At 55.7% G+C, this 21,842-nt stretch overlaps 1 protein-coding gene and 1 long non-coding RNA gene across 3 annotated transcripts in view; one reads left to right on the top strand and one right to left on the bottom strand.

Moving 5' to 3' along the window:
* The window catches only part of CORO2B (coronin 2B), a 44,739-nt gene extending 37,152 nt beyond the window's left edge, over nucleotides 1–7,587 (bottom strand). For both annotated transcript variants that reach the window (XM_049812569.1, XM_049812570.1), the window contains exons 1-2: nucleotides 7,503–7,587; nucleotides 233–322 (exon numbers count right to left, since the gene is read on the bottom strand). The gene's annotated coding sequence lies outside the window, so the exon portion shown is untranslated. The remainder of the gene's footprint in view (nucleotides 1–232; nucleotides 323–7,502) is intronic.
* A 1,630-nt stretch (nucleotides 7,588–9,217) lies between these two features.
* Nucleotides 9,218–21,259, top strand: LOC126044114 (uncharacterized). The gene is made up of 3 exons (XR_007507573.1): nucleotides 9,218–9,668; nucleotides 15,245–15,475; nucleotides 19,174–21,259. It is a non-coding gene; the product is annotated as an uncharacterized LOC126044114 (long non-coding RNA).
* Nucleotides 21,260–21,842: the final 583 nt, after the last annotated feature.

The raw sequence follows: 21,842 nt of genomic DNA, 5'->3' as shown, positions 1-21,842 counted from the left end.
GAGCTGCGGCAGCTGCTGCACTCCTCTTGATAAAAAATGCTTTTCGGGACACACAACCGCCTGCCCAGCTATCTGCAGAGGAATTTGGGATGGGCAAGAGGGGCTGCTGGTGGCAGACCCCCACCCTGGGCACGGCACCATATTCCTGGGCTGTTTCCATCCCCCTCCGGCCCCCCCCCCCCGGGGCCACCCTGGGGTCCGTCGGGGCGCAGGCACAGCGCGGGGTCCTCACCTGCCCTGCTCTGCTCCGCGGGCTCGTCGGGCGCTTCCTGACACCCAGGAAAGGACGCGGGGCTCAGGGAAACGTGGGCGCTCCTCGACCCTGGAAGAAAGGGAAACCCTTTGGTTACAGCAGCATCGCTGCCGCCTGCCCCAAGCCCCTCAACCTCGGCTTCACCAAAGGCACTCAAGAAATGCTGGGTGCCAACATGCACTGGGGTGCCGCCGCTGGTGCCAGCGCAGCTGCAGGCAGCTAATTCCTCATGATATGAGGATTAGCTTCAGCCCCCCGCTCTCGCCGCCGGCCCCCAGCTCTGCACAGTGAGACTGCTGGCTATCCCAGCTGTGAGGAGGGATTTCATAGCATGAGCTGAGCAATCCTTCATTCACCAGTGGCGATATCGAGCCCCAAAGCACCCTGTGCAGAGGCTCTGGGTACTGGCCACTGGCATGGGGATGGCCCCAGCCTGTCTGCAGCCATGGGTCCTGCAGCCTCTGCAGCCACAGGACCCCCAAGCACCACAGCCCCACTCCTGGTGCTGCTGGCACGGATGGGTCAGGATGCGGCCCCCATCACTCTGGAGCCGCCCCAGGCCCTGTGAGTGCCAGCATGCCTCGCGATGGACATGCAGAGATGGTCCTGCACGCAGACAGAGGCGCCATTATTCTCTGGGGAATTTATAGCAGCTATTGTACAGGCAGAGAGCAGGGATGCTCAGAGCGGAAGGCGACCAGGGCTGGGCTGTCCAAAGGGACAGCCATGGCTGCAAAGGGACCCTCATCCCTGCATCGCTGACAGCTCGGGCTTTGGCGACAGCCCCAGCACCCCTACGACCCCAGGAAACAGCCTTTGAGGTCCTTCCCATTACCAAAACCAAAGAGCATTAACTCTGTGACAGTGATGCCCAGCACTGGCACACCCCTGTCCCCAACACAGGCACGTGCACGTCCCCAGGCTGGCCTCAGCAGCTTTCCCGGCTGCACCGCGGGGCTTTTTGGCTGGAGCGTGGCTATTCCGCGCCCTTCGGCACAGAAGGTGGGTGAGGATTTTTCCATAAGGCCCAACAGCTTGTTTGAGGGATTCTCACAGCAGGCTGTCAACAGAAGAAACCACCGTTCCGAGAGGGGGAAAATCCGGGTCTGCATCCCAGCGGAGGGACAGGGGCTGCAGTCGGCACCCAGACAGGGAGAGCAGCGCATTGCAGCTTGCAGGCACACATCCTGTCCTGGTGCTGAGCAGGAGCAGGTGCCTCCTTGGCCGTGCTTTTACATGAGCATGGAGCAACAGGTAGGAAAGCCTCATTTTTGGTGCAGTGAGGTGGCTGTCACCCTGCTCTGCTTGAGGATGCTGGGGTTTCTCATCAAGCAGGGCCTCTGACATGCTCACCAGCTGCATGCCGTAGCAGGACCCCAATCTGGGCTTGAGTCTGAAGGGTTTAGCCCTATTTCCCTGCTCTCTGCAACTCAAGCAACATCTTGGCTGCTCCAGCACTGCCCTGGCACCACCTCTCCCCGAGCAGTTTTGCTCCCAGGGCTTTTCACAGCAATGCTCAAGGCTCTGCAGACTGACTCCGTCCAGAGAGCTGCAGCGAGGGGGCTTTGCCAACAGCTTTGCGATGAACAAAGGAGCGCGGGATTTCTGGGAGCTGAGCTTGGCACTGGTCCCCTCCCATCTTGGGAACGATGGGATTCACAGATTTGTGGGGCACTCTAGCAGCTGGCTCTGTCACGTAGATTTTGCCTGCTGCCAGATTTGGGTAATTACACACTGACTCGGGAGATAGGAATCCAGGATTCAGCTCCTTCGAGCTCTCTTCTAGCTGGGTAATGAATTGAACTATTCATCATTTGATAAAATTTCCATGAAAAGAAGAAGAAGGGGGGGTGACCCTGAGTTGCATTTGCAGGGTATGAATTACAGCACCCAGTGAGCCTGCTGGCCACAGACAGGCAACGTTAAAGCGCCAGATTAATGCTGCATTGAATCTCAATTAAAACTCATTAAAAAGCCGCAGGCCAGACAAGTTGCCTTTGATGAGAGTAATACTTCTTGAAACAGGAAGCTTCCATTTTTAGACTCAAAGCGGCCTGTTATGCTTGTTCCCGACCCTCAGAAATCCCACCAAAGCTCAAGATTAGTGAACATCATCCCTGTTGGAGACAAGGGAACTCGTTCTGTACTTCATTAACAATTCAGCACTGACTGTCTTGTTCCATCCCGGTCCGGCTGGTAAGCAATGTGACCTCCTTACCTCCTTCCAGCTGTGGCACCACGCACCATTACCTGATCTCCACCCATCAGGTGCTGCAAAGCAGCCCCTCCAGAAGAGCCACCATCCCTCCACACCTGCCTCCCACCTTGGGAATCCATTTTGCACAATTACTCATGAGCAATGTCTGCCTGGGCAGCCCAAATGAGCAAGGCTTTTCCAACCGCCACATCGCTGAACCCCAACTAAAAATACACGGATTTTAAGGCAGCAAGAGGCAGAGAAAGCCCTGCTCCTCCCACACCCGCCATGGGTTGTTTCTGCCTTTACTGCTGCCTCCGTGCCCCTCTCCCACCAGGAAGAGCATCTGCCCTTTGTCACAGCACCGTGCCAGCAGCTTGCTGTGACACTCAGTCCTGCATGGGCATGTGGCCCCACTCCCTGGTGCACAGCCCCAGCTGGGTTCAGGGTTAAAGAAGCCCTGTTGACCTGAACACCGTGAGCAAAACCACATGCAATGATAAATCCCATTAATCTATTTTCTAGAGATGTGGGTTAGCTTGCACCTAATCCATTAACATGAGTTTTATTATTTGGAGCCGCTTCTCAAGCATCAGAGCACACCCGGTGCTTCATCAGATTCCTTTTTAGCGAACTGCTTAGAGAAGACTTCACCCGTTATTTCTTCAGAAATAAAGTCAATCTGTGCTCTCCAAAGCCTAATTTCTGCAAAGCCATCTTCCCTGATAACATGGCCCAGTGCCCCCAATCAAGCTTCCTATTGATTGAGCCACTATCAGCTTTTCCATGGGATCAGCGTTTGCCCCAGACACACTAAACCTGCCCTTACCAACAAAGGCGGACAACACTGCGACTCACCGTCAGAAACATCATGGCATTTTAACCGTAACCTCCCAATCAAGGGCCTCTGCGGTTATTACTATTTACCCGTGTTAGGGCATCAGTTATTTACTACGGTTGATCACGACAGGCCATAGTTGCAATTTCCTCTCTGGGTTTTGGTTTTGGCTTCATCTGCTTGCTGAACTATGAAGACAAGCCGTTATTTAGGCAGCATGGCTCAATGACTAATGCCAATTAATACAACACGTAATAAAGCCAGAGGACACCATTGGATAACTCGGGCTAATGAACACCACAGGACCTCCCAGATGGCATCCTCTTTTAAACCGCATCTTTTAGAAAAACCTCCAGTCGTTTTAAAACTATATTCCCAAAATTAACATGCCCCCAGTAACTTGTGTTCATGGTTAATTATATTTAGGGCTTTGGAAACAGCCTCTGGCGATGGGTGGGAGCTGGAAGCACCATTGCCATACCAAGGGACTTCTGCCACACCTCTGCCTGCCAAAACACACCCAGCACAATCCCTGCTCAGAGGTTAAATTTGTCTAGTCCTTCCCTGACCGCAGGATTCCCACTTGTGTATCCCCAAATATCCTGTTACCCTTTCGATGGCAAATAAATTTGGAGAGCCCAGCCGTGGGCTCTTTCCTCCCACTTCTGTTCTCCATCCTGTGACTCACATCCCTTCTCCCCCGAGCCCCGCGCCGCCCGCCTGCCATCAGCCCGGCTTCGTGCTCTTCCTGCTCACTGGTATGAAGCAGAAAGTCATCTGGGGTGAGGAATTAACTCACACAGCCCTAGTAAACCACAGCCATCAAGAAATTCCCCATTTGCCATAAGACCTGGGCCTGTCAGCGCTGTTTGCCTATTGCTTTTGCAAGCAGACTTGTTCAGCTTTGGAAGACGGACCCTTTTCTTTACAAGTAAGGCATTTGGGCTGGTTTTCTGTTTGCAAGCAACAGAGACCAAACCTGAACCCCAGACCCTGGCAGGACCAGCTGATCGACAGCGGGGATGAAGTTTCCCCTGATTCCTACAGCACCTTCTCAGCTGAAGACCACCTCACTGGCTCTTACTGCAGAACCCAGAGAAAGGCCTAGCCAGGCAGAGCTTATGTGGCATGCCACGCCACGCCACACCACGCCATGCCAGGGAGGTGTCACAGAGTTCGGGCAGATCCCCAAGCATGAGGCGTGGGCTCTTTTTGCATTTCAATCAGTCCTTTCTCCATCCTATTTATAACCTGCTTAAATTCGCCTGGGTAGCAAACTCCCCCAAAAGAGCAAGGTCTGGGGATGCGGCTGCTTGCATTTCTTCCTGTGGGAGGGGAAGGGGGTGGCTTGGGACACGGATTTGGGACACAGCTTGTTTCACATACTGACAGCAGATATTCCTGCCCCCTCCTTGCCTTCCCCAGTCCCCCACACACACCAGGAAAAGCTTTTCATGCCGCCCCATGCCTCAGGCTTGCGCTAGGACAGCTCTGCCTGGTGTTAGGCACCCAGACCTGATTTTCAAATCTGTTTTCCTCTAAGGATGAATTGCTCAGGGATATTTGCAAAGTTTGTAAAATCCTACCCATGGCTCCTGTTTTCCGCACTGCCTGGGAAGCAGCCCCAGCGTGGGAAGAGTTGTTGCAGGAACACTGTAAATGCCTGTCCTTGATAGCACTGGGAGCTGTGGGCTTTACTGGTTTTAGTTAGATGCCTGCTGCTGGACAGGATGCAAAGACCCCAGAAGTCCCCTGGGGCTCTCCCCTTCACCTGCCCCACTGTCCCAAACCTCCCTGTTCCCCCCAACCTTGGGTCACCAGACCCTTCCCCAAGTCCCTGCCTCGCACTGACTCCTGTCAGCCAAAACCACAGAGAAAAACCATGTCCTCTACCATGGATGCTCGTGCCCCTTTCTTTTCCCCTCACCACATCAGCCTGGGCCATACGTGCTAGCCTCACGCCCAGGGGAAAGACCGGTGCGTTGAAGACACATTCACCACCTCAGTCCTGTGGTCCATGCCCCGATTTGCCTGCAAAGACCCCAGTGCTGATGCTGTGACAGGTCAGGAGCCTGCTCTTGGGTTTTCTTTAACTTCCATCAGGATAGTCAGGATATTGCAGGAAATAAAATCTATAAGGTGTATTAGAGCTTTACAGTGCTTTAGCAAAAGTGTATTTTGTGCGCATGACATAGATCTTCCTAGTTTGCACTTCCATTCTCCAAAAATTAACAGCAGAGCCCTTCCCCATCCTACTGAAGGTGCTTTCCTTATAGCCCTGTGGCCTTTTCTCAATGTAGCTCTGAATAAATCTATTTGCACTCAGAAAAAAAATCTGTGAATGAGCACTGCAAATTAGTCAGCCTGGCTTAAAACTGTGACACTTGATTTCAGTGAGTTTGTAGTTCTTTTAACCCAATTGACCTTTCAGGTCCGGCCCTCAATCCCTCTCTCAGCACCCAGAAGAGCTAGAAACACACTTTTTCTTGATGCTGGTGGGTTTGTTGAGCTGGCAGGGGCTGCGGGACTGCACGAAGCAGCACGAGGCGCATGGAAGTACCCAACAAATGCAAATGCCGGTGACCGCCCAGCAAACGCCAAGCAGGCAAAATGCACGTTATTTGGTAAGAACAAAGGATGGGAGAGCGCGATTCCTCCCCAGCAGCATCTTCACTGGGGAGCCTGGGCACACCAGCATCAGCTCTGGAGCTGCTTGAGGCTCTTTGGATGTCCCCAGCACACTCATGCCAACACGCGTGCCCCTGCTGCGTGTCCCCTCCTGCCAGGGAGGCCAGCAACATTTGGGGTGAAAGGCAGCAAAGCGAGCCCAGCTCCCGCTGCCATCCCTGGGCACGTCCCGCCTCAGGGCTCGGAGAAGGACGACAACAGCTTCAGTCCCATTTGCTTCCACTCAGCATGCACCCAGGTAGTTAACTCGGTGCTGTGCCCAACGCCCCAGCAAGCCTGCGCTACGGCCCCATGAGCCAAGCCACAGCCTGGATCCGTGGTGTGGCACCAAACACCCTCAGGGACGCCGTCTGTCCCATCCCCGGGATGGCAATCACAGCCCACCGAGACCCTTCCAGCTATGGCCACATCCTGCCCGCCACGGGGCCAGGCAGCCCTGCGCTTGGGGGGACCTTCCCGGGGCAGGGGGGCTACTGTCTCCCCTTGAGCGTATGAACCATTAGGCTCATCGGCATGATCACGACATGACATGACATCCTCGTGCCGGGGCCGTGCAATGAGAAGGAGGGCTTGGGCCAAGCAGGTCCAGCTTGGACCGCGCTGCTCCCAAAGTCCCATGGCTGCCCCAGTCCGGAGGTGGCCCCTTTCGTCTGGACGCTGCCGTATCAAGCACTAATTCAGCAGGATACTGTGTGCTCTGGACTACCCCCATGGCAGATTCACCCTTGCACAACCCTGACCCACTGCAGGATGGGGTGAGCGGGAGGTGATGAACTCGGCTCCCAGGCACGAGGGATTGTGGGGACGGGGAGAAATGGGAAACAGTCCTGGGAGAGCAAACCCTTTCCCTCCGCGGCACTGGCAGCAATTTGGGAGAGCCGAGCTCTAAGGCTGATCCAGCAGAAGGTTGGATTTGGGGGACCCAAGCAGCCCCACATCACCTCCCACACCCAGCAGCTCTGCTCGGGGTGGGTTTGCCGAGCCGCCGCTGAGCCCCTTCCACGCCAAAGCCCTCCCCATCGTGCTCCATAATCCCCCCCCAACCCCATTCCCGAGGTCTTTCCCACTCCCCCCCCGACAAGCCGGCAGCCACCTGTAGAGATCTCGGCAGCATCTGCCGAGCGGCCGCGCAAAGCGGCTTATAGCGGGGTCCGCCCGCAGGGGATGCTCAGCCCTCCCCCGGCCCTCCCGGCCGGCTGCTCCAAGGGTTAAAAATGCAGCACGGCTGCGAGCTGGAGGGCCCGAACAAGCGGGAGACGCGAGGACAACAATAAAATAATATAACAATAATAATAATAAACAGAAAACGATAATAAATAAAATAAAACAATAATAAATAAAATCAAGTAAGATAAAATAATAAAATAAAATAAAAAGTAAAATAAATAAATAAAAAGCAGCAGCCTGGGCGGGGGGAGGCGGTGGCCGGCCCGCCCCCCCCCCTCCGCAGCCCCCAGCGCGGCACCTTGCGGGCAGCGGGGCGGGGGGGCGGCACAGCATCCGAGCCGGGGAAGGCAGGTCCTTACCTTGGTGACAGTCATGCGGGAAGTCGCGGAGGGATGAGGGAGCTCCGCGGGCGGCGGGGAGGGGGAAGATGGGCGGGGGGGGTGGGTGGGGAAATAAAAAATAAAGGAGAAAAAGGAGGCCCGGGGTGGGGTGGCGGGGGTGAGGGACGCTGCTGCAGAGGAACGGGCGCCGGCGGCCGCAGCCGAGCGGGGGGAGCCCGCAGCCCGCTGCCCGCAGCCCTCCGCCGCCCGCCCGGGCGAGCAGCCGAAGCGGTCGGTCCTCGGCGCGGCGGCGGCGGCGGTGATGTCAGCCCGCGCCGCCGTGACGGAGCAGCCGCCTCCCGCGGGGGAGGGGGGCAGGCAGGGGCAGGCGGGGAGGCCTGCCAAGGCTGGGGGGGGGGGGGGGCGGGTGCCGCTCAGCTCCGGGGAGAAGAAAAGGCGATTTTTTAACTCTTTGCCAACCCGAATTTCCCGTTCCCGGGGGCGGGGGCCGGGCGGGCACCTGCTGCTCCCCCACCCCCCGCCCCGGGGATGCGCGGGGGGGGGTGGCGGCCTCCCTGCACGCAGTCGATCCCTCGAGGTCCAGTGGCGACCAGTAAGACCGGCGTGTACCCGCTGGGAGCGCGACAGCTCTCCTCTCTGCCAAGCCATAAAAATAAGCGGGGGTTCCTGGGCGCCGGGCTGCGTCGCCAGCTCCTGCGGGGTCGCTGCAACCAAGTCACGGGTTCGGTCATCGCCTTTCTGCCGCGGGAGCCGGGGCTGTGCCGCAGGGTTCGCGCCTTGCTGTCTGGTCCCTCCCGGCTGGGCAGCGTAGCAGGGTCCTACAGCATCCGTAAGCATCCATCCGTGTGCTTGTTTCCCTTCGCATACAACAGGATTTTCTTTTTTCCCCCCCTATTATAGACAGTGACAAGCGACAACACCAGAGACCGCTGCTTTGTTCCAGAGCCGTCAGTTCCATTTTCTAGGCGAATGAAGGGTGGCCCAGACTGGAGGTGGCCTCAGACACACAGGGTTACTTAGGACTTCAGTGTCCCTCCGTGCCCAGGTACCTCCACAGACCGCGGCCCAAAGAGCTGCCTTGAAGTCATCGATGAGGGAATAAAATCTGTGTAATTTTACCCTGCTTCCTCTTCTCACCACCCAGCAAACCACCCTCCTGACGGCACCGATTCAAAACAAATTCAGCAGTGCAGGGTACCAGGCGGTGCTGAAGCATCCCTGCTAGCCATGGCCTGCGTTGCCAGGCCTTGCACCCTTGCACACCCTTCCTTGCACCAGCCACAAAACGCAGGCATTTTCTCACATTTTTAAAGATCCCCATCACTGGAGATGAGAGGAGCAACACTTAGAAAAAGCAGCATTTTAGCTCGTTGTCTCCTTGTTACAAGGGAATGAAACCAGCAGGATACAGCCCAGGCACAGAATTATCCAGCCGTTAGATTAGATGTTGCACCAACATATTTTATTGTTGCTGAATTAAAACTACTTGAGGCCAATACCAAATGCATTTCCAATTCCCCTTAAAGAAAAGCACTCTGCCAATAAACAAAGGATTTCCTTTTTATAAGGAGATTATTCAGCCAAGAGTCTGATGAAAGATTACTGAGTTTTATTCTGGTGTCGAGCCTTCCCATAAAATACCAGTGGATCTGATAACAAGTGAATACTGGGAGTTGTAAAAAATATGCCTGTCTTCTGATATTCTTCTAAAAATCAACTCCGTTTTTAAAGACAAGCCATGTGCTATGAGCTGGACTGGAAACTGAAAAAGGTTAATGCAATTAATGTAGAGCTAATGACATTACCCAGCAGAAGCCACCTCTAATTCCCAAACCACCCAGCGATGACCTCTTCCCAACAAAAACCCCATTTTCCCAGGACCTGGTGATGGACGCGGAAGGCTTGATGCAGACAGAGATGATGCTTATAAACCAAAAAGAGATTGGGAGGTGACTGAGACGGGGGACATTGAGGCCTAGATAAGCCAAATGGGGAGAAGCCAGGCTCTTGCAAAGCCTTAGAGGAGCCGCCGTGCCCCGGCGGCCTTCGCTCGTGCTGTGGAAGTGGCAGTTCCCGGGGCCTGCTGAGCCTCCTGCGCTCGTCTGGAGCTGCTGGGATTAATTAGCACCAATTAGCTGATTGAAACAACTCACTTGGAGCAGCAAACTGGGACAGCCGGCAAAGGTAGGGTGAGAAGGGAAAGGCAGCTGGGAAGGCATGTGTTGCTGGGTGGTTCCTGGGAGCCTGATCCAGCTGATGGAGGGAGGCTGCAGCCACCCGGCCTCTCCGTGTCGTGGTAAACCCCAGCATTGCCCAAACCCCAAATGCTGCTGCTGGGGGGAATCCCAGAAATGTTGGGGAAAGTGTTGGGACACCCTTTGCAGGGGAGGGGAGCATGGAGCATGGAGCAGGGAGGGCTGGGGGAGCTGGTGCAGCCCCACCAGCCAAGTCCTTGCCGGGGAGCGGGAGGGATGCTGGGCCCTTGCTGGGGTGGGAAGGTGGGATTTTGCAGCGATGGGGAAGCTGCAGCAGTGCTGGCCTGGCGGAGCACGGGGCAATTCCCTGCCGTGAGTGCCTACGCTGTGGCTGCCCTCCAGCAACGCTGTGGGCTGAGGGCACCCATTGCAGCATCTCTGCATGTGTCCCAGCAGAAAATGGCATTAATGGGTGCATGGGGCACTGCTAAGAGCTCGTGGGGGCTAACGGGCCCTTATTTTTGCCCCAGCACCAGGAAAATAGCATGGGCTCCTTGTTTCACCCTCATGGCACAGCAACTCCAACACCAAATCATCTGGCTGTTGGCAGACTGGAAAGGATTTTATTATATTTTGATCAAAATTAAGCCAGCGATGGATTGCAGAAGCTTTGTTACGAGGGCTTTGCTTTGAAGGTTTTTTGGGACTCCATTCATGCCCCAGACTGGACTTGCCTTCCTGGGGGGGGCCAAGGAGGGGGGGGGCTTGCCGGGGCTGTGCAGAGCTGCACTGACAGCACCCGCTCTCCTGCTGCAGTCCCCAGGGAAAGGGAGATGCTCAGCACCTGCATAGCATTAAAATCTCCTGCTGGCACGGTGCAGGATCAGTCCTGGCCTCCTCCAGCTGGAGTTACCTGCAGAGGAAATCAGCATCAAACATCGGCTGCGTGGGGAGGATCGCTTGGTCCCCATGGTCTCGGGAGGATGCCTACAGGATGGCCAATGGGAATACTCCCGTGGGGCTGGATCAGGCCATGCAGCCCCAACCCTGTGCAGACGCGTCCGCTGCAAAGAGCTATGGAGCAGAGAGCCCTTGCTGGAGGGAGCTGCAGTTTCCCACCCGCAGCGTGTCCTTGGCGATGCCAAGAGCGGTGCGATGCCACACTGCTGAGCCAGGCCAAGCAGCCATGGCGGGCATGGAGCCATGTGGGTGCCAGGGGCTGGGGCGAGGAGCGGCGGTGGGGGTGGCTTGGGCTCCCTCTCCCGGCTCTGCCGAGATAAAATTGGTGCATATATCACGGGGATGGGAAGCTCGCAAGCCTGTGAGCACAGGCCGCTGCAACGGATGGCGTGGGGACAGGACGGAGGATGCCAGGGGACCCCAGGGACAATGGGGGGGAGGGGGGGGGACCATGTGGCACTGCACAGCCCTTGGGGCAAGCAGAAGTCCATAGCCATTGCTGCAGCAGAGCAAACCCAGGCAGATGGATGCTCAGAGGCCTGAGCTGGGCTAATTAACAGAAGCTCTCCCGAAACCAGGCTGGGAACCCTGTGCCCCCCCCCCATCTCCCGCCTCACAGCATCTGGAGCCCACGCGCAGAGCACGGCTGCATTTCCTTCCTGCCATGCAGCTCATCCCACCCCTCTATTTATCTGCATGTTTAATTTACTGGCGCTGCTGAGCAGGAGGAAGGAGATGCTGCCTCTGTGGATGTGAGCAATTAAAACAAGTCATTGGGAAAATTGGAGCCTGCCTGCCTGCCTGGACAGTGGGGCAGGGGCAGGGGCTGCAGGAAGACCGTGGCTCGTAGTGCCTGTGTCCAGGAGATTCGGGACATGTAACGCTGCAGACGCACTTCTGTCTTCAGCACAATACATCACCTTGTTCATGGAAAGCTCCTGAGAGAAATGTTGCCGAACCCATCCCGAATCGTAAGTCTGGAGAGACTTCAACAACCCGTTACTCACTACTTGGCTTGCCTGGGCCAGGCTGGGCTCTGGGGCAAGCTCCAAGGCTGAGCTGGTTACACCACGGGTGAGTTTAGCCCTTCATAGGAAACTCGGAAAAACACATCTCTATTGCACCAGGCTGTGCTTGCAGACATAGGAGAATACTAATAAAGCCACGCTGTAACACATAATCACTGTGTCACCAGAGACCCCTGGTTATGAGATGATTCGTGAATGGAGCTGGCCAAGTCACTTGCTGCAAGCCCATGATGGCTTTGCTCTGGGGATGCAGGTCAGGCCCCAAATCTCCTGCACGAGGTGTCTGCCCAGCCGGCTGGGAGACCAAACTGCTCAGTGCTTGGGGCTGGCTGAGCCGGAGTGCTGGAGGGACAGACTGGGACTGAGGCTGCCATCTGAGGTGGTGGTCCCAATGCTGCCACCGGAGGCGGTGGTCCCGATGCTGCCATGAGCATGAGCCACCCCAGAGGCAGGTGGAACAAGCCTTCACGTCTTCCAATTCCGTGCTCTTTCTCAGCAATGCCATTCCTCTTGAAATGAAGGACGTGTGGCCCTCTTAGCAAATACTTGATCCTTAAGGAAAGATCCGCTGAGCTGGTTCCTTGCCCCATCAAAAATGAGTTACAGTTCTCAGAGACGCTCCCATCGCTGGACTGGTGGAGTAGGGTGGCCAAAGCTCAGCGCATTGTTTGCGCTGGCTAAAATTACATTGAAATAAATATAGCATAGATACTACATACAGTCTGTGCATGGCAAATTGTCCTGGATTATCCCCAGAGTTACTGCAGCTGTGAATTATATGGAGGTTAATGTTTGGATTTCATACCAGATAATTTATAGAGAAGCCCAGGGACAGGCATTCATCTGCTTTGATGAAAGTTCATCTGGAATAACAATAACTTGGTAGAACCTGGCACTTGGACTGCACTGAAAACCCAAGCCCTTCTACTTGAAAGCAAAATGTTTCCATTTAAAAACACTGTTAGCAAGGACAAACATCTCTGTATTACTGACTCTCCTAGCTCTTCCCCTCTGCTACAGTCATCTGGTTCAGATTAGTCCTGGATAAGGTCCCGTTTTGCTCAGGGAACTAGGAGGGGAACTTGGAGCTATTTCTACTCATTTCAAATATGAATTGAATGTGGTGCACAAATGAAAACGCAATGAGCTCCAACATGTGAAGGGAATCAAAGAGACATGGCAGCTCCTCCCGGTGGAAAATCACTTCTAACGGCATGGGAGATGGAGGGTGGGAGCTGAGTTTCCCACCTCAAAGCGGTGCCCTCCGTCCCCAAACCCCAGGCAACCACCAGGACCGGTAGCAATGACCCCTGGCAAGGGGGAAGCTGTGGTTGAAGTGTGGGTTTGAGGGAGAAGCCCAGTTTGGTTAGGCCAGGCCAGCGCTGGGGTCTGGGGATCCTCCGTACCGGCTGGGAGCAGAGGGTCCCAAACTGCTCTCCTGGCACCCATCATCTTCTCACCCCAGCGGGAAACTGCTGTTTTCTCCAGCAAGGAGGAGGGACAGCCTTCCTTGCTCACCTCCCCGGCGAGGGTGCCAGCAGCCTCTGCTAGCTGGCTGGGAGGAAAGCCCTCCTCTCAGGAGTGGGAAAAGCTATTCCCAAGAAAAGCCAAACAAGAGGGAGCCTCTCAACACCAGCAAGTTAAATCTAGCCCCTTCTTGTGGCTTGTTGTTTACATAGCGCCTGTTTATAGCCAGCTCTTGCCATAGCTGCTAATTTGATAGCATGTGATGGATCGGAAACACTTTGCAGAAGATGACAGAGAGAAAAACAGCCGTCGCGTCAGAGGCTGGAGCAAAGCAAGAGAGCCAGGGTGAAGAGCTGTTTAGATTTGGGGTTGGTGTGTTTTGGGAAGATAAAGAGATAAATATAACATATTGTGTATATATATATATATATATATATATATATAACTCCCTTGGGGTTCTCAGAGCTTGACCCTGCCTGGTGTGCTTCTTCCATACGGGTAGGTCGGTGGCTGCTGCAGCACTTGAGCATTGGGAGTGTGATGCAAAGTGCCCATGCAGCAACACCGTCTCCCGCAGCAGGACTTGCCGCAGTGAGGGGCGAGCTGCCTGCAACCGGGCAGCAGCCAGGAAAGGACGGTCACGTACTGCAAGCGAAGACCTCAAGTCCCCCGGCCACAGGAGAGCAATTCAACGCACACCTGAGCTCCTGATGGCAGCAGAAATAAGGATGTGCTTGAAGTTAACTACATGTTTGTGTGTCCTCCCTCGGGGTCACTGTCTGGAGGTGGGTCTGAAGCGGCCTGAGTTCATTGCAGAGTAGCTAAGGTGTGAGTTACCTGTAGAGGAGTTGCAGTTCTTTTATTTTTTTCACTCTACCCAAAGAAAACTGTGCTTATTCAGGTGTTGAGATGGTGTTTGCAGCCCATGAAGCACTCTGAACTCAGCTTCACCCGGTGCCAGCTAGCACAGAAAACCTGTCCCTCAGTGGGGACATTGCACCAACATCTTGGGGAGACAGATTTCACTGGAAACACAGAGCTGATCTCCACCTTTGAACCTCTTTCACCCTATCCCTGGCTTTGCAAGGGGGCTGCCTCTCCCCACCTGCATTTCTCCAGCTCAGCAGAGCTGCTGGCTTGCCGCAGCGCCTGTCACCAGGCTGGTGGCTCCCGCGGTGGCTCATCACCGTGTCCCATGCTAAGCATTCATGTGGTTTCAGGCATTCCTTCTCCTGCATCTCAGCACATCAGTGATGGCGTGATCTGTTGGCTCTGGGCTAGCTGGGGTGGAAAACACCCTGAGGTCAGTGGGTTTTTCCAGGGCTTTTCAGGAGGTGTCTGGGCTCTTGCTGCTAAATGAAGGGCTTGGGCTGGGGGCACAAAAGACTTTAAAATTATTTTTTAAAAGAAGCCTTTTGAAAGTGTTCGCTGTCTTTTGATGGGCTGGGCATGTTGTGGGTTTGGTGGCTCATGTCCCAGCAAGGATATTTCCAGTGACCTCTCAGGCACGCAGCTCAAGGACAGATTTGCATCTTCTCCCGTGTAGCATCGCTCTCCATGTTGATGGCTCTGGCCGTGGAAGAGGAGATGGTGGCTTCCCCTTGAGCTGCCCACCCAGCAAGGTTTTCTGACCCTTTGAGAGGAGGGGGCTGTTGGCAAGAGCAGCTTTTCTGGCTCAGCCTCCCTAACCCAACACGTGCCAGGAGGAGGTCTGAAATCAGGTGGCTCATTCGGGTACCTGTGAATGAGTGCTGGCTCCTGAGCTTGGGCAAAATGCTGCTGCCTAAAGGATGTGTGAAGCCTCCATCCTCTTCGTGAGACACAGCAATGTCCTTCCCCCTCTTCTCCTATTTACAGTGGTGCTCCTGGTGCTTTGCTCTCCAGCCAGTGTGGCTGGGTTCCCCAGGGGCACATGGATTTGCAGGCACTGAAGGACTGGCATGGATCAGAGGCAGCACTGTGAGCTGAGCTTTCAGCATCTCAGTTTGCTGTCAGCTCTGCTCCCCAGCTAAACCTTTTACAAAAGGCCTGTCCCGTGCCTTGTGCAAACCATGACCTAGCCCTCCTTTCTGAAAATACTTCCCCGCTTCCTTATTTTCTGCCCATACAGAGTTTCTTGGTGGAAAACCAGATGGCTGAGCATCAGATGGTGCAGAAGAGAAGCTGGGGTCTTCTGGAGCTCTTCCATTGCTCCCTGCTGGAGGAAGATGAACCTGTGGGGTCACAGAGCAGCTCTAAACCTAAACCCAGGCAGGAGAGATTTAAATGATCAGTAAGTGGGAAACCCCAAGGTGATTACAAAAATCCTGCGGAAACCAGCTTTTTCCCTAGCCCGACCGAGGTGAGAAGCCCTCCTTGCATGGGTGGCTCTGCTCTGTCACCATTCCCCAAAGCCAACATGCTTTCAACACATTTCCCCCATCCTCCAGCTCTGAGGCAGAGCTGCGGCTCCCACCGCGGGCTGTGTGTTGTGGTAACCCCCTGTGCTTCTCTCACAAAGCTCCTCTCTGCTTCTAGTCCCAATGGCTAAAGCACAAGAAACCAGAGGGACAATATTGGGTTAAAACCATGCACCGAGGTCTCTCAGCTATCTCCTACAGAGGATGTTCCCAACCTGGCAGCATTTGGGTACCATGGGCCCCAAGAGCTGTGGATGAATCTCAAAGAGGTTCCCAGGGTCGTACTATTGTCCCCTATAGAGAGGCTGGGTGGACATGGGAGAGAGCAGCAAAAAAGACAGGGGGGTGCAGTCTCCTCCCAGCAGGGACCCGAGTTGAGCCCCTGGGACCATATGGGGAGCTCATTTCCTAACCGTCATCAGCCTGGGTCTTCCTGGCTAATGACCACTGCTCAGACAGGCAAATGCCTGATATGGATTTTGATTTAAATGGAGTCCAGATTTAAGACTGCACTGTCACATCTCCTGCTGGGAAAAAACATACATTGAATTTGGAAACCCAGAGGATACAGTGGCAGATCGGAAAGTGGCCGGAGTTGGGAGCTCTCCTCGCAGTGCAGAGGGCATGGAAATGGGACTCCATTTTAAGCAGAGCATCCTGGCAAGCGTTCTGAGCTGTGGGAAGCTAGCCCGGGCAATTTAAGAAGGGTGTTCCATAGCTTGAGTCTGTTGTTTGGTGAATGTGTTTGGCAGTTGTCTCCAATATGCATTTTAAAGGCAAACCTGAAACGCCTGGCCCACTTGCTCTTTTTCCTCTCACAGCACGAGCATCCCCAAGCGCTCAGGAGTGGTGGGGGGAGGGTGTGTGTGTGACACCATTGGGGTGGGCAGAGTGACCAGGCCACCTCAGTCGCTCCCACTGACCTGTGTGGGTGACCTGCCAAGGATCCCCACAATGATCACGTCACCAGAAATGGGATCTGCTCCCCAGCTGGAAGACCCCACGCAATGCTTGGGAAAGGGGCTGGGGAAGCAGCAGCTGATGGGAGCCCAGCAAAGCTCCTCACTCCCCCCAGTACCCCCAACCTCTGCACCCCTCAGCCCCATCTGCCATTCCCACCCAGTTTGCCAGGACAAATTGGAGAAGGAAAATGCTGAGAAACAAGCCCCGAGTCAAACACTTCTCCAAGCGGCTTTTGTGTGTTGCCTTCCTACGGCCCTTCATTTCAGGGGTCCGAGCCTGGGGTACTGCAGCATTTTTAAAAGGCTGAGCCTGAAGCACTTTGCAGCATTTTGGGGGTGAGTCCAAGGCACACCATAGCGTTTCTGGGGTCCCAGCCTGGGGCACTGCAGCATCCTTCAGGGACTGAGCCCAGGGTGCACTGCAGCATTTTTAGAGGGCTGAAGCTGGGGTACCACAGCCTTCTGGGGGGAGCTGAGCCAGGGCCACTGCAGCATTTTGGGGGGCTGGGTCCAAGATGGACTGCAATATCTTTCAAGGGTTAAGTCTGGGGCATAGTGCAGCATTTTGGGTGGCTGAACCCAGGGTGCAGCACAGCATTTTAGGGGGCCTGAACCCGGGATGCACTGCAGACATTGGGGGTGGGGGGGTGGGGTGGGGGGCTGAATCCAAGGCACAGTGTTGCATTTTGGGGGGCAGAGCCCAGGACACACAGCAGACATTTGGGGGGGGGGGGGGGGGGGGCTGAATCCAAGGCACACCATTGCATTTTAGGGGGGCTGAGCCCATGGTGCACTGCAGCATTTTGGGGGACTGAAACCAGGATACACCCCAGCATTCTGGGGAGGCTGAACCCAAGGTACATAGTTGCATTTTGGGGTGCTGAGCCCAGGACACACTGAACATTTTGAGGGGCTAAACCCAGGGTGCACTGCAGCATTTGGGGGGGGGGGGGGGCTGAAACCAGGATCCACCACAGCATTTTGGGGGCTGAGCCCAGGGTGCACTGCAGCATTTTGGGGGGGCTGAACCCGGGGTCCACCTCAGCGTTTTGGGTGGGCAGAGCCCAAGGTGCACCCTGCCTTTTGGGGGGCTGAACCGAGGGTGCCCAGCAGCATTTTGGGGGGCTGAGCCCAGCATGCACCCCAGCATTTTGAGGGGCTGAGCCCAGGACACACCGCAGTATTTTGGAGAAGCTGAACACAGGGTGCACCGCAGCATTTTGGGGGGCTGAAACCAGGAACCACCTCAGCATTTTGGGGGGGCTGAGCCCAGGGTGCACCGCAGCATTTGGGGGCTGAAACTAGGATCCAGCCCAGCATTTTGGGTAGGCTGAGCCCAGGGTGCCCAGCAGCATTTTGGGGGGCTGAGCCCAGGGTGCCCAGCAGCATTTTTGGGCCGAGCCCGCCCCACCGGCAGCCCCCGCAGCCCCGGCAGCACGGGCGGCCGCGTTTGCCCTCTAGCGCCGGCCGCTTCCCTGCACGGCGGCCGCATCCTGCACCGGGCCCGCGGGGGCGGGGGGGGGGGGGGGGGGCCGGAGCCTGCGGGCACCCAGCTCCCCGGCTCCCCTCTGCCCCGGGGGTTTTGCAAAACCGACCCCGCAGAACCCGGCCCCACAGCGGGACTCGCGCGGGGTGCTGCGCCGGGCACCCTGGGGAGGGCTCACCCCCCCCGCCCTTCGCCCCGGGGGTCTCCCCGCCTTGCCCCCAGCCTGGCCAGCCCTGGAGCAGCTGACCCAGACCAGGCCAAATCCCACCCGGCTCTGGCACCCCACATCAGCTGAAGCCTGTGCCGGTGCCAGCCGTGGCGGGCACCCGTGCTGCAGTGGGGTGCTGAGCTGGGGCTGAGCCAGATCCAACGGCGTGACTCTGTGCAGGACCAGGCGTGAGAGAAGGTGCACAAAGCCACCACAATTTCCACTAAAGCCATGAAATAATGACAAAGTTTTTATCAAAATGCATAGCACTCTCCCCCATCACCCCTTATTTTAGCTGCGGGAGGCCAGGGCTTGCAGCATCAAGGCTAACTGCCTGTGTGTTAATGGGATGGGGTGCTCAGCCCTTGCAGGGGACAGGCACCCTGGCAGCGTGCCGGCACAGACACAGGGCTGTGACAGCATCAGATGGGACAGGACAGCACACCATGCACAGGACACGCCAGGCAGAGCCTCGGCAGCGATGAACCACAACGCCGACCAGAGCCGTGTGCCTGGCACGGTGGCTGTAAAGCCATTTGCATTCCCCGAGCTTTTTACAAATATTTTGGAGCAAAATAAATAATAGCGAACAACGTGCTGCTGGGGAAAGACACAGAACATGACCAAAGAGCTGGGACGGTGGGGTGCGTTTCCAGGGACCAGCAGTTTTATCAGCTCCGCCAGAGCTCAGCTGTATTTTACACATGGTAGTCGCTGATCCCAAAGCTCATGGCAATGGAGGCCGCAGGGGGGCCTGCACCCTTGGCCGTCTGCACCCTCCTGTGTCTCAGTTTACCCAGAGTAAGCATGGAAGCCGCTGCCCTCCAAGCACTGACTCTGGGTAGGCGCGGGGTTTCTGCAGTGCTATGGGTACATTGGCCGAACAATACTTCACACCCCAAAAATAAAGATTTCTGAGCATCATTGCTAGCAGCTATGCTTATTTGCTAAATGCTTATTTAAACACAAGCTTTTTCTGCCCAGGAGGAAAGAGTTTTGATCCTACTGCCTGCAGACCCATGGCCGAGCCGGGGAGCGAGGGAAGACGACCCTTTGTGTGTAACACATGGAGAAAGCGCATCAGCTTTCACCCCTCTTGGCAGTTTTTAAGAGGCTGTTTGACCCCTCTCCGGTGCCAGAAGCGCTCCCTGCCCACCCACACATGCTGCACACGTTTCATGCAGCTCCGGGTTAATTTTCTGGCAAACGTCAGCCAACCCTGTTGGAAACGTGGGTTTGGGGCTGGCGATGGAGAGCCCACTTCCGCGGGGTGACTCACTCTGGAAGCATGGCCGTGTGCAGCGCACCTCTCAGCCAGATACTGCTGCGAAAAGGTCTCTCGCTGCCGCTTTGTACCAGTCTTGTCTCTGATTCTCCTTCCCTGCTTATTTTCATCACCTTCTGCTGCGGTTGCTGGTAGGAGAGAGCCTGTCGGAGAGCTCAAACAGGGAGGTTTTGGTCAGCTTTGCTGGAGCATGGGCGCATGTCACGAGCTCTGGCCGTTCCTGTGCTCAGCCCCAGCTGGGCTGGAGCCACCTGGGTCTGATCCAGTGCAGCAGCTGCCGGAGCCACAGCTGGCCCCAGATCCTGCCCTCTCCCACGGGACGCACCAGGCAGGGTCCTCCCCTCTAGCACCCAGGGTTGCTTCATCTCCCTCTGTCCCCCGTGTCCCTGTCCCCAGGGCTGCTGAGGGAGCACCCCAGCAGCTTGGTGCTCCATTTTGGGTCTGCAGCAGGAGTGTGCTGTCAGCTGTGAGTCCAAAGATAAATGAGCTCATCAGGCTGCAAGTGCTAATTAGCAGTCTGTGCTTAAAAGGGTTGGAGCTAGACCAAGGGCAGTGTTTTGTTGGTGTTGCAAGAAGTTGTGATGTCCTACAGCTTCTCCTGGTGCAGGAGTCTGCCCTGGAGAGCCACCAAACTCTTTCTCCCCAGCTTTGCACCCAGAGCTAGTGTCTTCCCAGGCTGCATCCATGTCTGTATGAAGGCTGCTGTGGGGCTGTGTTGGAGGACCCTCTGCCTGGGGTGAGTACTGGGGTCTGTGGCTGCTCGAGTGTGGAGGGTGCTGTCCTGGTTTGTCTGTGGCTGTCAGCAAAGCTCAGCCGTATCTCTAACAAAGCCTGCTAGACCCTACCAGGTGCTGCAGCGCCCATGGGTCCCAGGTGCCTCTGAACACTTTGCTGTTGGGGTCCTGGAGGTCCAGCCTGGCCCCGGTGTTGCTTATCTGCATGGACCTGCCCATGGGCTCTGCAGAGGCAGCTTCTCCTCTGAGCAACACTTTATGGTCTTGCTGCTCTAAGTGGTGTTAGAGAAGGCTGGAGCGAGCTGTTGGCTCTCGCTCTGGGGGCTCAGCTCTGGAGGATGCTGCTTATATAGGCATGAAGTTACATGACTGTTGGCTTGCTCCTGTATATGCTACTTAAATGTATCCCTGGGCTAGTGAAATGAGCCCTGTGCATGTCCCCGGGCTCTGCAGGCTCCTCTCTGGCTCCATGCAGGGTGAAAGGGAGCTGTTGACCCCCTCAGATGAAGTCAGGCCAATGCATGTCCTCTGCTGTCAACATCTCAGCTACTTGCTGGAAATACCCTTTTCATCTCTCAAATAGGAAACCTTGCTATGTAGAGAGAAATGCCTTAATCTCCATTCTTGACGCTCTGAATTGGCACGTACCTCTGTTTTCCTGGCTCAAACACTACCTGTGGGGAGAAAAACCCAGTGTGACCCTTGCTGGTGTGTGTCCCCCCTCAAGGTGACCACGACCACAGGGCTGAGCATAGCAAGCTTTGGCAGAGGCTACCGCACCCCGGGCCAGGCGTGAGGTGATGTGCCATGCCATGCCCACGTGTATACTCCGTGGCTGGACACCATGTGGGGCTGGGGACACCGAGCAGCCCCAGGAGGTGGGTGGGACATCCCCCTTCCTTTAGCTGGGATCATCTCTGAAGGCCTTTGGGGTGCATGCTATGGCCCAGCTGCTGGTACAGGATGACTTCCCATGATTTCCCTTCCAGTGAGCATGAGCGAGCCGGGGCTGTCCCCCCGCAGAGGAACAGGCAGGGGAGAGCTGCCTGCAGGCAGCAGGGGAGCCAGCACGCTCATTTTTTACATATTACTTGCTTTTCTGTGAATAAACTTGGGAGTTTTAATAGCAATATTGTTTATCTGTCTGTGAATGTGCACACATGTAGGAGGAAGAGAGCGGAGGGAGCTGAAACGACAAAATAAGGAAATTTGGGGATCAGGGGCCAGTTGTGCTGATAACTGGGTGGTTGTCACTGTAACTGCTGAGGACGCTCTATGTCCTGGTGAGCTTGTTAGAGGGTCCTGGCACGGGGATGTGAATCCTAAATCTTAAACAGCCTTCCCCTCCCCAGCAGTGCAATAAACTGGAAGGAAATGGAGGGCACAGCCTGCCTGCCCTGCACAGAGAGCTCTTGGGAATGAAAAATGGGCTTTTAATTTCAATCCTGTGCCATCCTTTGCAGGGGAGTCAGGAAAAGGCTAGTTCTCCAAAATGCTGACCACTGCCACCTTTGCACATCGTTCCCCCGGCCCTGAGCTAGGAGAGTTTTGCAAGGGAAATAAAAGCAGCTCGAGCATGAGAAAACCCTGCTTCCAGGCTATGGCAGGTTCACTTCTGGTGTTGGGGAGTCCAG

The sequence above is a fragment of the Accipiter gentilis genome, chromosome 10, assembly GCF_929443795.1.
Source record: "Accipiter gentilis chromosome 10, bAccGen1.1, whole genome shotgun sequence".
Taxonomy (NCBI): domain Eukaryota; kingdom Metazoa; phylum Chordata; class Aves; order Accipitriformes; family Accipitridae; genus Astur; species Astur gentilis.
This window is presented reverse-complemented; position numbering and strand designations above follow the sequence as displayed.